The sequence below is a fragment of the Echinops telfairi genome, unplaced genomic scaffold (genome assembly GCF_000313985.2).
Source record: "Echinops telfairi isolate 266 unplaced genomic scaffold, ASM31398v2 ScPeMD7_7473;HRSCAF=8511, whole genome shotgun sequence".
Lineage (NCBI taxonomy): Eukaryota > Metazoa > Chordata > Mammalia > Afrosoricida > Tenrecidae > Echinops > Echinops telfairi.
Window position 1 is genome coordinate 872,189 of NW_022111377.1, and position 11,905 is coordinate 884,093.

Sequence of the window (11,905 nt, forward strand, 5' to 3'; positions counted from 1 at the left end):
ACAATTCCATTAAGAAGTCAACGGATACAATCATCATATTCAGAGAAGGGCATCAGACGTCCAGGGAAAAACGCTACCAACGGAAGTTCAGATGTACCCTGAATGCCCGAGGCTTTGAGGAAGCCAGCCAGCCTTCATTCCCTCGATCTGTAACATGCGCCGGCTACTCGATAAAGCAGCTCTGAAAGGTACATGGACAGACATCTGTAAGTCGGGTCCACAGTGCGACATTGGTAAAGGAAACGTGTAGAAATGGCCCATCATCAGAGACGGCGCCTGCTACGCTGATGCAGTTGGCTCTGTGGCGGAGTTCTGGTCTTCCACGGGGAGGCCAGGCTCCATTCACAGTCTGCGCACCTCATTGGGTAGGGACTTACATGTCGCTAGTACGCTGAACAGGCGGCTGTCGAGCGGTCAGACTGAGACACGCTATGCAGGGAAGGTGATCTACTTCTGAATATCAGCCCAGAAAAGCCTCGTGGATCACAATGGCCAAATCCGCAGCTGAGTGTGGGAGGCGGGGCAGGGCCAGGGTGGCATTTTATTGCCTTGTGCATGAGGGCACCACGTGTCAAGGCTGCCTGGATCGCAGCTAACAAATACATCTCCCTTCAAGAAGCGAGGACAAAGGACGTTTCCATCCGATTGGCTGGAAGGGAACAGGCATAGTCGTGCTGTGGGAAGTTCACCTGGAGTAGCACCAAAACGCAGCTCTGTTTTCTCCCAGGACACCAGCCACACAGGCAGCCTAACTCGACACGTGTCACCTCTCCTCTGCTCACCCATCTCAGCGGTTCAGGCCCGCCCCACTGGGGACCACCATGCCAGCCTTCTGACCAGCCTCCCAAACTACAGAGCCACAGACCCCAGATGGTGAGGTCCGTTTTTCAAGTCCAGCTGTGCCACTGTCTCCACCTCCTAAGAGCTGACATCACTAGCTAAGATACAAACACCTTACACTTAACACACAACACAACCTAACCCATACTCACCTTTCTAACCTTCGCTCCTCCGTCATCCCAGCTAACTGAATCATCTTTACGTAAACACCACCATCTCCTTGGCACGCTCACTTCTCCCAACTCCAAACCTGGACAGCCTCCCTTTGCTGCAAGGTCAGGTCCACCAAGACTGCTCCAAGCCCGTGTGCTGAAGCCTCTTGTTTCTCAGCCCATCTCCGTTTACTGAAGCCAGAGGAACGCTGTACCCGTGCAGGGTCTGAATCCCAACACCACGGCTTACTGGTACGTCCCCGAGTTAGATCACGAAAACCTCTGAACCTCTCTCACCAAGGTGATGAGGACCATGTGAGAAAAGACATGTGAAACGCCTGCATATTTTAGCTTCTCTTCACCTTCTCTGGAGCCCTGGTTGTACACTGGTTACATGCTGGGCTGCAATCTGCAAGGTCAGCTGTTCAAAACCACCAGCTGCTCTGTTGGAAAAAGATGGGGCTTTCTACTTCCATCAACAGCTCAGAGTCTGGAGAGAACCCATATAGGCAGGTCTCCCCTGTCCCCCAGGGTCGTCCTGAGTTGGCATCGCCTTGATGGCAGTGAGTTTGGGTTTGGGTTTTGAGCCACCTTCCCTCACGCAGGGTCTCTATTCCTCCTCCAGGTTTTATTGCAATGATCGAGTCTCTCCAATGTAGAGTGCTGACTGCCTCTCTGGAAGCATCCCAGACAAGGCCATCCATTTAGTAAGAGATAACAGAAACTCCACTGGAGAATTAGAATATTTTATATTTACCCTTCCTATTATTCTTCATCATTCGCCACTGTAACAGATAGCGGCTGTGAATGACGCTACCCCATACATTCAGCAGAGACTAGTCTCTGCACTGGTCACGCTTGGCAAAGAAAAGAGTTAGTGAAAGTAAGAGAGACCCTCAGCGAGACGGAGCGACCCAGTGGCTGCCTCAACAGGCTCAGCCAGGATCGTGAGGCTGACGCAGGACCAAGCAGTGTGTCCTTCAGTCTGTTGGCCACAGTACCGACTGGACACCACCGTACTGACAACAAGCAGATTCTCCCAAGAGGGAAACTGCTATGACTCTCAAATGAGTCCATTCGATTCATTCCTGTTTTCTTCTGCCTGCTACCTATGAGGCATGGGGTCTGCTGGAAGGCAGAATGCCTGCTCACTAACAGGCCCGAGGGTACCAGGAGGATGTTTACATGGAGCTCCCAAATGTAACCAATGGGGGCGCTTGGTTTTTCTCTAAGAAACATTTGAAAAGCATCATCCTGAAAAGGAATTTTTTTATTCATGCCGGTTTAAGTAGCGACAAGGAAAATATCCAGTACTCAAAATGGAATGAGAGAGAGGAGGGTGAAAAAAAACAAACTGGTCAGCATGAATTTCCAAAGGCATCCGGAAAATTGGCAAAAGGATTGAGACTGGAAAAAGCAGCCGGTGATCCCAGCTGGGGTGAAAGGCCTCTGTGTGGAAACCCGCAGAGGTCAGCCTCTGCACCTGACTGCTGGAGCCAAGGCTCTTCAAAGACAGTGCCAGGAATTCCCCAGGGCCAGGTTAATTGACAGGGGAATTGGCAGCATTGAGGAGAAGGTACACCAACAATTGGTCTCCAGGGTCCCAAACAGGATTCATGGCCCTTCATGGTCAGAAGTCAAAAGACAGGGAGATGACCCACTGCTCCCTGAGGAAAGGGCTTCCCACCTGGCTCTTGGGGTCAGCCCATCAGGGCTTGACCTCCTCTATTTCCCTGGTCACCCAGGGCCTGGCACATTGATCCGCACTCTTGAGTTTGATTTCCTCCTCTGTGAGCATGGAGATACTAAGACCCACCCCAGAGTCCCTAGGTGGTATTAACGGTTCACATACCTGGCTACTCAACAGAAGGTTAGAAGTTCAAGTCAATCTACTTTCAGAAGACCAAATGGAGCACAGTCCTATTCTGACGCAATTGGGCTTACCAGGAGTCAGGTTCAACTAGACCGGTGACCACCGGTGCAGGTGGTCTTCTAAGGACTGAATGATATCGTACACACGTCTCCAGGGCCTGGCAACATGTCTGCAGCTTTAGCACAGGAGAGGCAGTGCTGCTACTGGGACTGCTCCGGGCACAGCACCACCCTCCAGGTCCTCACCCACACAAAGCTGCAGGGCCGCTGCGTGGTCTGACGTTTCTCACGCAGTGGGACCCTACAGTGAGCCCCACCCATTTCATTCATAGTCTGCCACTGGCACCCTGGCCCCCTGGCACCCAGCGGGGGCTGCGTTCTAGATTCACACACACAGAGCCAAAGTAGCTGCAGGGTGCTGGGGGCCAGAAAGACAGTGACATCAGGCATTGCTGAACCTATGTTCCACAACTTGTTGAACTGGGATCAACAACTGACAAACTATGTGACCCTGGGCAAGTCCCTCAACCTCTCTGGGCTTCTGTTTCCTCGTCTGTACCTGAAGGAAGGTGATTTATAACTAAATCATTTCCAAATCACAGCAACCCTACGGGCAGTGTAAAGCTGGCCCCGTGGGGCTCCAAACCTGTACATTTTTACAGGAGTAGGAAGCCATATCTTTCTTCGTGGAGTAGCTGGTGGTCTCAAACTACTAACCTTGAGGACAGCAGCCCAACAAGTAACCATTATGCCACCAGGGCTCATATATACATACACCTACATATACATCTATATGTAGATAGTGTGTAGGTATATGTATATATAAAGTCCCGTTTAGCTCCAGGAGGCTGTTTTTCTGAGAAACCCACCACCCTGAAGCACAGTACATACTAAACCGCTCTCACATTTCACTCATTTGCTGCCAATCACCACCAAGCTGTGTATGAAAATTCTGCATCAGCCTTGAAGGTGGACAGACCATGCCGCCCACCTCCAATGTTGAACTTGCCTCGCAGCCCATGGACTACACCAAAATGACCTCCAAGGGACGGCCTTCTCCCCGCAGCTCCACCAGATCCTCTATCCCAAGTCCTTGGTGCTGAATTCACCCCCAGACAAAAGGCATCCAAAAAAGATCAGGGAAAACATCCGAAGCCACGTGGATTTTAAGACCACTCCGCTCTCATCCCCCTACTCAAAAGCTCTAGAGTCTAGACAGATAACAGCTGACTCGCACACCAGTGTCAAGAGACAGTTTGGTTCTAAATCAAAATTTCCAACTCACAGCCATTACCCTCACCCCAAACAACTGGTCAACATCCAACTGTTAACAGGCACATTACCAAAACTGGCCCAAAAGACTCAAGCAGGATCATTCTTGCTGTGCGGAGGGCCGGAAACAAGATCTGGTTATTGGGCGGACGTGCTGAGAGGCTTGGGAAAAGCCACTGGGGGAAAGCCGAGTCTCAGTGCCCACACGCCACATCTCTCTCTGACACCTGAACGTCCGCCTCGGGCCACTTGCACAAGTGGATCGGGGCGTGGATGCTTGATGTGCCGAAGAGCCTTTCCCAAGAACAGTGGGAGAACCCACGTCTACACACACACCTGGGGTTTGCAGAACATGGAAACACACGGATGACACACGCATGCCCCAGCCAACGAGCTTCCACCCAGCCCCTCACTCACATCACGTATCATTTCAGCTGCAGCCAGCCATATACACACTGACCACACTTAACGAGGCTGAACAATGAAATCAGGAAACTAGAAATGAAATCACCAGAAACTTGAAGGACTCAGCCCACCAGGAACCAGGGAGTCCTGGATGGCACTGCTCAGCTGCCTACAGAAAGGCTGGAGAGCCACACCTACCCCAGGCACCTCAGAAGAAAGGCTTGGCAAACCAGCCACTGAAAACCCCCTAGGGAGCACCGTTCTACTCTGACATACATAGGTGCTCCGGCAGGGCTCTCTCCACAGAAGCTTGTTCTCACACAGAGACAACTGCCCCCCCTTCCAGGTCCCCTATTATAAAGACGGGGGCAGGGGGAGGGGCTGGAAGAAGTGGTAGTGGGGTGTGACAGCCGCTCCTCTGCTCCCTGGGATGTAAATCACACAGGCTTAATGAAAACGTTCCTCACCTGCTTTATCTAAGGTTCAGTCTTCCCCTCCAGCCCAAGACTTCCTAGAGCCGCACGAATGTGATTCCAGGGGACATGGGAACACAAGCACCACACTCAGGTCTCATGACCTCCTGAGGGCTGTGATGTTTTCCTCGGCGGAACAGACAAACCTCTACGCTGCCACCATCTATCTGAAACACCACCAGAACCTCCAGCCTGGGCAATCAGAGCGCCATTGAGGGGCATTTTCAACAACTTATCAATATAGAAGGCGCATGTCATGTGTTCTTGTATCTGCATTAGCCTCTAAATTCAGCAGCGGTGCACCCGTCGGCCTAGAAGGTGCCCTGGCATCATCACAAAACTTCCTTCCTCCACGTTCACTTGACACTGTTGATTTGCAGGCATAGGATCAAGAGACCGGAGTCTAGGGGGGAAGCAGAAAGTGAGAACACTTTTTCAAGGATAACTTGGGTAAAATTCTCCAGTGACAAGCCTCCTCCTACTCCTCCCCTCCACCCCAGTGGAGAGAACCCAGTGCCCCAAAACAGTCTCCGGAAATATCAGCGAAGGAGCTGTGGATACAGACATCAGTGTCGAGTGGCCCAGACAGACCTCTCCTGAGAGTCACCGCTCTAGGAATTGCCTCCAGCCTTGCACAGAACACCAGCCGCTGGGCTGGCGCGCTGCCTGCAGGGGTCAGGAAGGCTCAGGGAAGAACATGGCCTCCTGGGCTCCACTTCCCCACTCACGGAGATTAGCTTGGGGCTGGAGGTGAGGAAGGTGTGAAGGAGGCAGGGTTTCATGGCCCAGTTTATGTTAAAAAAATGAGTAAAGTATTTCAGACCTTACATTTCAATTGATGATCCCCAAAACAAACACAACCCAGTACCATTGAGGCCATTCTGATCCGCGGGACCTGTGGGGCCGAGGAGAACTGGTCCTTAGGGATTCTGAGACTACACATCTTTATGGGAGCAGACAGCCTCATCTCTCCCCCATGGAGCTGCTGAGGGGCTTGAACTCCCGGGTGGCTTATGGATAGTAGCCCGAGAGGTGACAGCGCCGCCAGTGCCCCCTCCCACTGATGAGATCTAGCTTCTTCTACTGGAGTCTGGCTGATACAGTGGTTAAACTTTCAACTCCTAACAGCGAGATTGACCAGCAGTTCAAATCCGTCCCACAGCTCAGGGGGAGGAAGGCCAGGCGGTCTCCTGCTGCAACAAGTGCATGCTAACAGCCCGACAGGGTGGCTCTGCTCCGACACGTGCAGTCACCAGAAGCTGAACTAGACCGAGGGCACCTAACAGCCACAGCGGCATTATTGAGCAGCGCCGTGGTACTCAAGAGATGGGAAACCGCTCGCCTGGGAAGAGCTTACAATGCCTGTATATGTAACATGTATCATGTAGCTGTTTAAGGTCTCTTTAAGAATCAGCTACAATCTAGTACATACACGTATTTGAATGGCAATGCATAGAAGAAAGTCACTATTCTGAAAATAGCAATAACTATAAAATGAAGTATGTGTGGATGAAGTTATCCTTTTAGTTTATGATTATCATTTTGTTAAAGTATTAAGACAATTTATTATGTGTAAACTTTACATAAAATGTGTTTCCTTAATAACTAATAGATGACTATTATAGAAATCCTAGAAACAAAGCAAGCAAGAAAGGAAAAATTAAAATTATCTGTCATTTCAGCAGCCAGAAATGAGTAGTGCTGTTATAACCTATGTTCGTACTTCTATTATTCTTTTGGTGTATATATAATTGTATATATTTATCCAAAGAAATTAGAATCATTTACTTGATACAAATTTTCGTGTCTTAAGCAATATAAACTATATAAAACATTTCCATTATTTTACAAATTTTGTATTATTAAATGTATGTTGTTTCCAACTTTCAACCACCACAGGAATTATTGTATGCAAATATCAGATGTGCATATATTGTATGCATATATCAGAATTACTGTATGCATATGTCAAACAAATAGATATTAGATAGATAGATGACAGATGGAAAATCTTTTTCTAACAATTAATTGAGATGACTCACAATTCACTTAAAGTGAGTAAGTTTACAGAATTATGCAATCATTATCACAATCAATTTCAGAACATCACTCCCAAAATACATCACATAAAATATATCATTCACCTCTCTTTTCCCTCTACTTACACCAATCCTAGGCAAGTACTAAGCTATTTTCTGTCTCTATATACCTGTCTAGTTTGGGCATTTCATATCAATGGATCATATACACCCAGTGTGCAGAAGGGTATGGATGACAGTGGAAAGCCACAATCCATGTTCAGGGTCCATATGTAGATGAAGACTCCGGAGAATTCCCTCTGACCACAGTTGAGTGATGTGAATAGCCTTGCTATCCGACAGAGAGCGTTGTAAAGTGGATTAGGGCAGACATAGTTAGGTTTAAATGTAACACCTTATCATCTGGTCGTCCTTTTGACCCATCGACAAGTTGTTTAGAAAAGTGAGAGAGAAGGAGAGAACGCATGCATTCAGGCTGCTGTGCCTCCCCTCGCCCACGGACCAGGGTGGGATTAGGCTTGCTCGCCTGCAGATGCTTTGGGAAACTGAAATCTAACTCCTTATCATTTGATACCCCTTTTTGTTCTAGTTTTTGTATTTCCTACTTTCTTTTCGAGATACTTTCCTCTGGTTTACTTTGTTATTGGTGTTGCTATTGTCATGCTGATTATTAGGTATCGTTTTCCGTATGTGAAATCCCAGGAGAGGTAACTCTTTAAGACAGTAACTGAATTAATGGTTTCTGGGAGATACGGTAGGGAAGGATGGACCGAAAGGGGAGTTAGTAACAGTGAGAACAAGAAAGAAGAAAATGTTCTAAAAATGAGTTGTATGGCATGTGGATTATGTGCAATAAAACTTTAAAAAAATAAAGGCCTCTACAATCGCAAATAAATAAATAAGTGGTACCATATGATATGTAGCCTTTTGTGACTAGCTTCAGTCATTTAGGGTACTGTTGTCAAGAATCAGCCCTGCTGTAATATGTAAAGGAACTTCTCGTTTCTGTGATGGCTAGAGAATATTAGATTGCGTGGATATACACTGTTTTGACCATTTACTCAACAGCTGACAGACAGTGGGTTGTTTCCATCATCTGGTTACGATGAATAATGCTACTATGAACATTCGTGCACCTGTCTTTGCACGCACGCATGTTTCATTCCTCTGTGGACACCTGGAGGGGAACTGTTGGGTCATGTGGTAACGGAAAGAACACTATGCTTGGAAAAGGAGAGGGTCTGAGCATAAGAGGAAGTCCCCACCCCCCCCTCCCATGAGATGGGTGGGCACAGCGGCTGCACCAACGGGCTCTCCCTTCACCGTGGTGAAGAAGGTGCACCGCAGGCAGTGTTTCCTTCCGCTACACACAGGTCACGAGGAACTGGGACTGGCTCATCGGCACCCAACAACAACAACAACAACAGAAATTCAGTGCCTCGCCTTTTTAGGAAAAAAATTAAAAAGACAGATTTGTCTTGTTTCTTATCTTGCTCTTCAGGGAGCAAATATTCAGAGTTTCATCGTTCAGCAAGTACAATGCTATCTCGGGGAGACAAAATTCTTAAGAGGTATTTCTCAGAAAGCTACCTGTAGCGTTATTTCCGAAAGATACTAAATAGTGCGACTTCTTCATATTTATTTTTCCAACAGAATTCCCACATTATTTGTCCTTGCAATAGGGAGAAGGGGCAGTGACATGTTTTTATAAACTCTCAAGTCATTCTGAAGTTCAACAGTCACACAATGGGGGTACGCTAATAGAAAGCCCACAGGGTGAGCTGCGGGGACCTGGGAGCATGGTGGGGACAAGGGCGGCTGCTAACTGCGAGGTCAGCAGTTTGAAACCAGCAGCCGCTCTGAGGGAGCAAGATGGGGCTTTGAGTCGGCATCGAGTCACTGCCGGTGGGTTTGGTTCTGCGTGAGTGGGCACTGAGCTAAAGCGTGACACGCCCCTGCGTTGTCAGTCACGCACGTGGCTGCGGAGAGGCAGACTATCCTGGGCATGTCTTGGAATGTCACGTCGGTTTTCCTGCTTGGATGTTCCCTTCGTGTTCCTTCAATGACTCACCAAATTCATTCTGATCCGAAGAGGCTCTTTACCCTAACGAAAAGGAAAACACTCCAAAAGATCTATTCTAATTACATTTCAATCTGTAAATCCCAGAGCAAAGAGGGCTTTGGCACGGACTTAATTTGACCAGTGTTTAGTCACGGCAGACACTTCAAAAGCCATACGTTGAAACCTGGACTTGCTGGTTTGGCCCCTGAACAAACTGAATTAGAACAACATCTTGGTGAGGTGGGATATATAAACAGAGGTACCAGGGAAATCATCTAATCTGTAAAAAAACGTTAGAACAAATCCAGTTGTTGCCAACGAGTCTATTCTGACTGAGAGAGGCTCTATAGGAGACGGCAGAACTGCCCCATAGTGTTCCCACGGCGGCCGTGTTTACAGGAGCAGACAGCCACATCTCTATCCAGGGTCAGACCTGGCTTCAAGTCCCAGTTCTGCCCATTACTAGTTGGGCAACCTTGGGCAACTCACTTAGCCTCTGGAGGCCAATGTCAAGGTGGGGGAAATACATGAGACAAAGAAAACCTCTGTAACATGGTGGGATGTGTGAGGAGTCAATGACAAGTTAGTCATAAGGCCCCTGGAACAGTGGTGACGTGCCCGGCTGTCACCTGAAAGATCAGCCCTTTGAACCCACCAGAGGCTCCACCCGGGAGAGAGGGAGCCATCAGCCTCCAAAGAGACTTGCCGTCATGGAAACCCTGCAGGGCAGTTCTCTTCGGCCCTGGAAGCTCGCTAAGAGTCAAAGCCAATTCCACAGCAATGGGTTTGGCTTTTAGTTTATCATTGGTAATCTCTTCACACTAAACTACTCATTTAGCTACACGGGGGTGGTCTAATCTATTTAAATCCCTGGTTTTCAAACTTTGTGGCTGAAAGTATTTCTAAACCTGAAGACTGGCAGTATTTATTTTCTTTAATGTCTGAGAAGAACTAGGGTACACAGAAAGGCGAGCCATCTTTTCATTCTATCTGCAAGAGTCTGCTACGTCAGCTACCCAAGGACGCGCCAGGCTGAGCCACAGGCAACCGAGCATCTGGAACCAAGGATGGGAGCCACAGCCCAGGGATCGTACAGGTGTGACCACCGCACAGTCCTATGGAGACACAGGATGCCGGCGGTGCAGGTGAGGGACCCAGCACCCCTGCTAAGACACGGCTGTCTTTGGTAACTTCCAACTGTGAGCAGACATCCTTGGATTTTCTCCATTTTCCTTGGAAGGGAAGGATGGGGCGCGGGGATAAAAGCCGGTGAAAGTGTTCCCCTCGCTTTCTCTCTCCAAGCACCTGAAAGGCTGCATCTGCCCCTGAAAAAGAATCAGGCTCGGCACCACCGCAGAACCCACCTTCCCGCCACGTTAACATGTCCCTGACGCATGCTAACTGGCACATCTGAAACTGTCCAATTAACAATTAGACCCTGACAACGAACTAGCACCACAAGGGTGAACCTAGGCTGCCTCTGCAATTAGCCCACCCCCTGCCCTTGGGGAAACTCAGACGGTGACTCTCACCAAGTCCGTATTTGTTCTGTCCACTTACAAAACGTGCTGACGAGTCTATATGTTTGCTAGCTGTGAAAATTATATGCACTTGACGACAGTCCCCGTCTCCAAAGGGTTCGCATCACAAAAGCAAAAGAGGAAGGAAATGAAGAAAGGAGGTATGTCCGATTTCTAGCAATTATTAAGAGAAGAATTGGACCCAGACATCCTATTTACCTTTGCTCTGTAATCATAGTCTCCTAGGACAAGGTACTGCCAGCCAACGAGTGGATTCCGACTCGTAGCGGCCCAATCAGGACACAGTGGGCTTACCCTGGTGGGTTTCCAGGAGTATAAAACCTTGCGGGAGCAGCCGGCCTCATCTTTCTTCCGAGGAGCTGCTCGTGGTTTCAAACTGCTGACCTTGCAGTTCTCAGCCAACATGTCATCCATCACTTCGTCACCGGGAGCCCGGGCCTTTCTTTGTGACAGACAACACAAAGCTTGCTTAAACCAGTATAGGATGGTCTACCACGTGCAAGGCAGACACATCACGGGGCTTTCTCACCATTGTTAGCAATGACAGCAGCAGGAGACCACGAACCCACCAGGAAAACCCGCCAAGCACTCCCAGAATGAAGCCCAGAGACAAGTTAGCAGACAGGGCTTCTTGTACACCAGGTGTCCACGAGAGCAAGAAAGCCAGGGCTGGGCACTGCCGGACAAAAGCAAATGACAACCACCATCAGCCACTGACGCCCAGTCAACTCTGACTCACGGCGCCCATACAAGTGTGCTTCACAGGATTTTCACAATGGCTGGCCTTTCAGAAGTAGATCACCGGCCTTTCTTCTCGGGGACACCTAGGGAGACTCGAACCGCCAGCCTTTTGGTTAGCCATGCACTATTTACAACACCCAGGGGTGAGAGGGCAGCGGCAACATGGCCACAAACCATATCCACATGTGGCACTGTCCGCTCATAACTCTTGACAGTAAGCACCGAGGCCACCGAGCCCTGGCACAGATGCAAGCATTGCGCTGAGACCTTTATGCGTATTAGTGCATTTGAGCCTCGTGACTAACGGAGACCGCCTCCAAGGAGCCTCCACCATCTCCCTAAGTGGGCTTTGGACAAAGAATCAGGAGGGGAGCTAGAAGATAGAGTGGACGTCATTGTATTCAAGCAAAGGACAATTTAAGTGCATTTTTGTCCCCTGTAAAGAAGTCGGCATCTGGAATCCCAATGTAATAATGGAAAGCGCCTTTGGTTCACAAAAGCTCTGGGG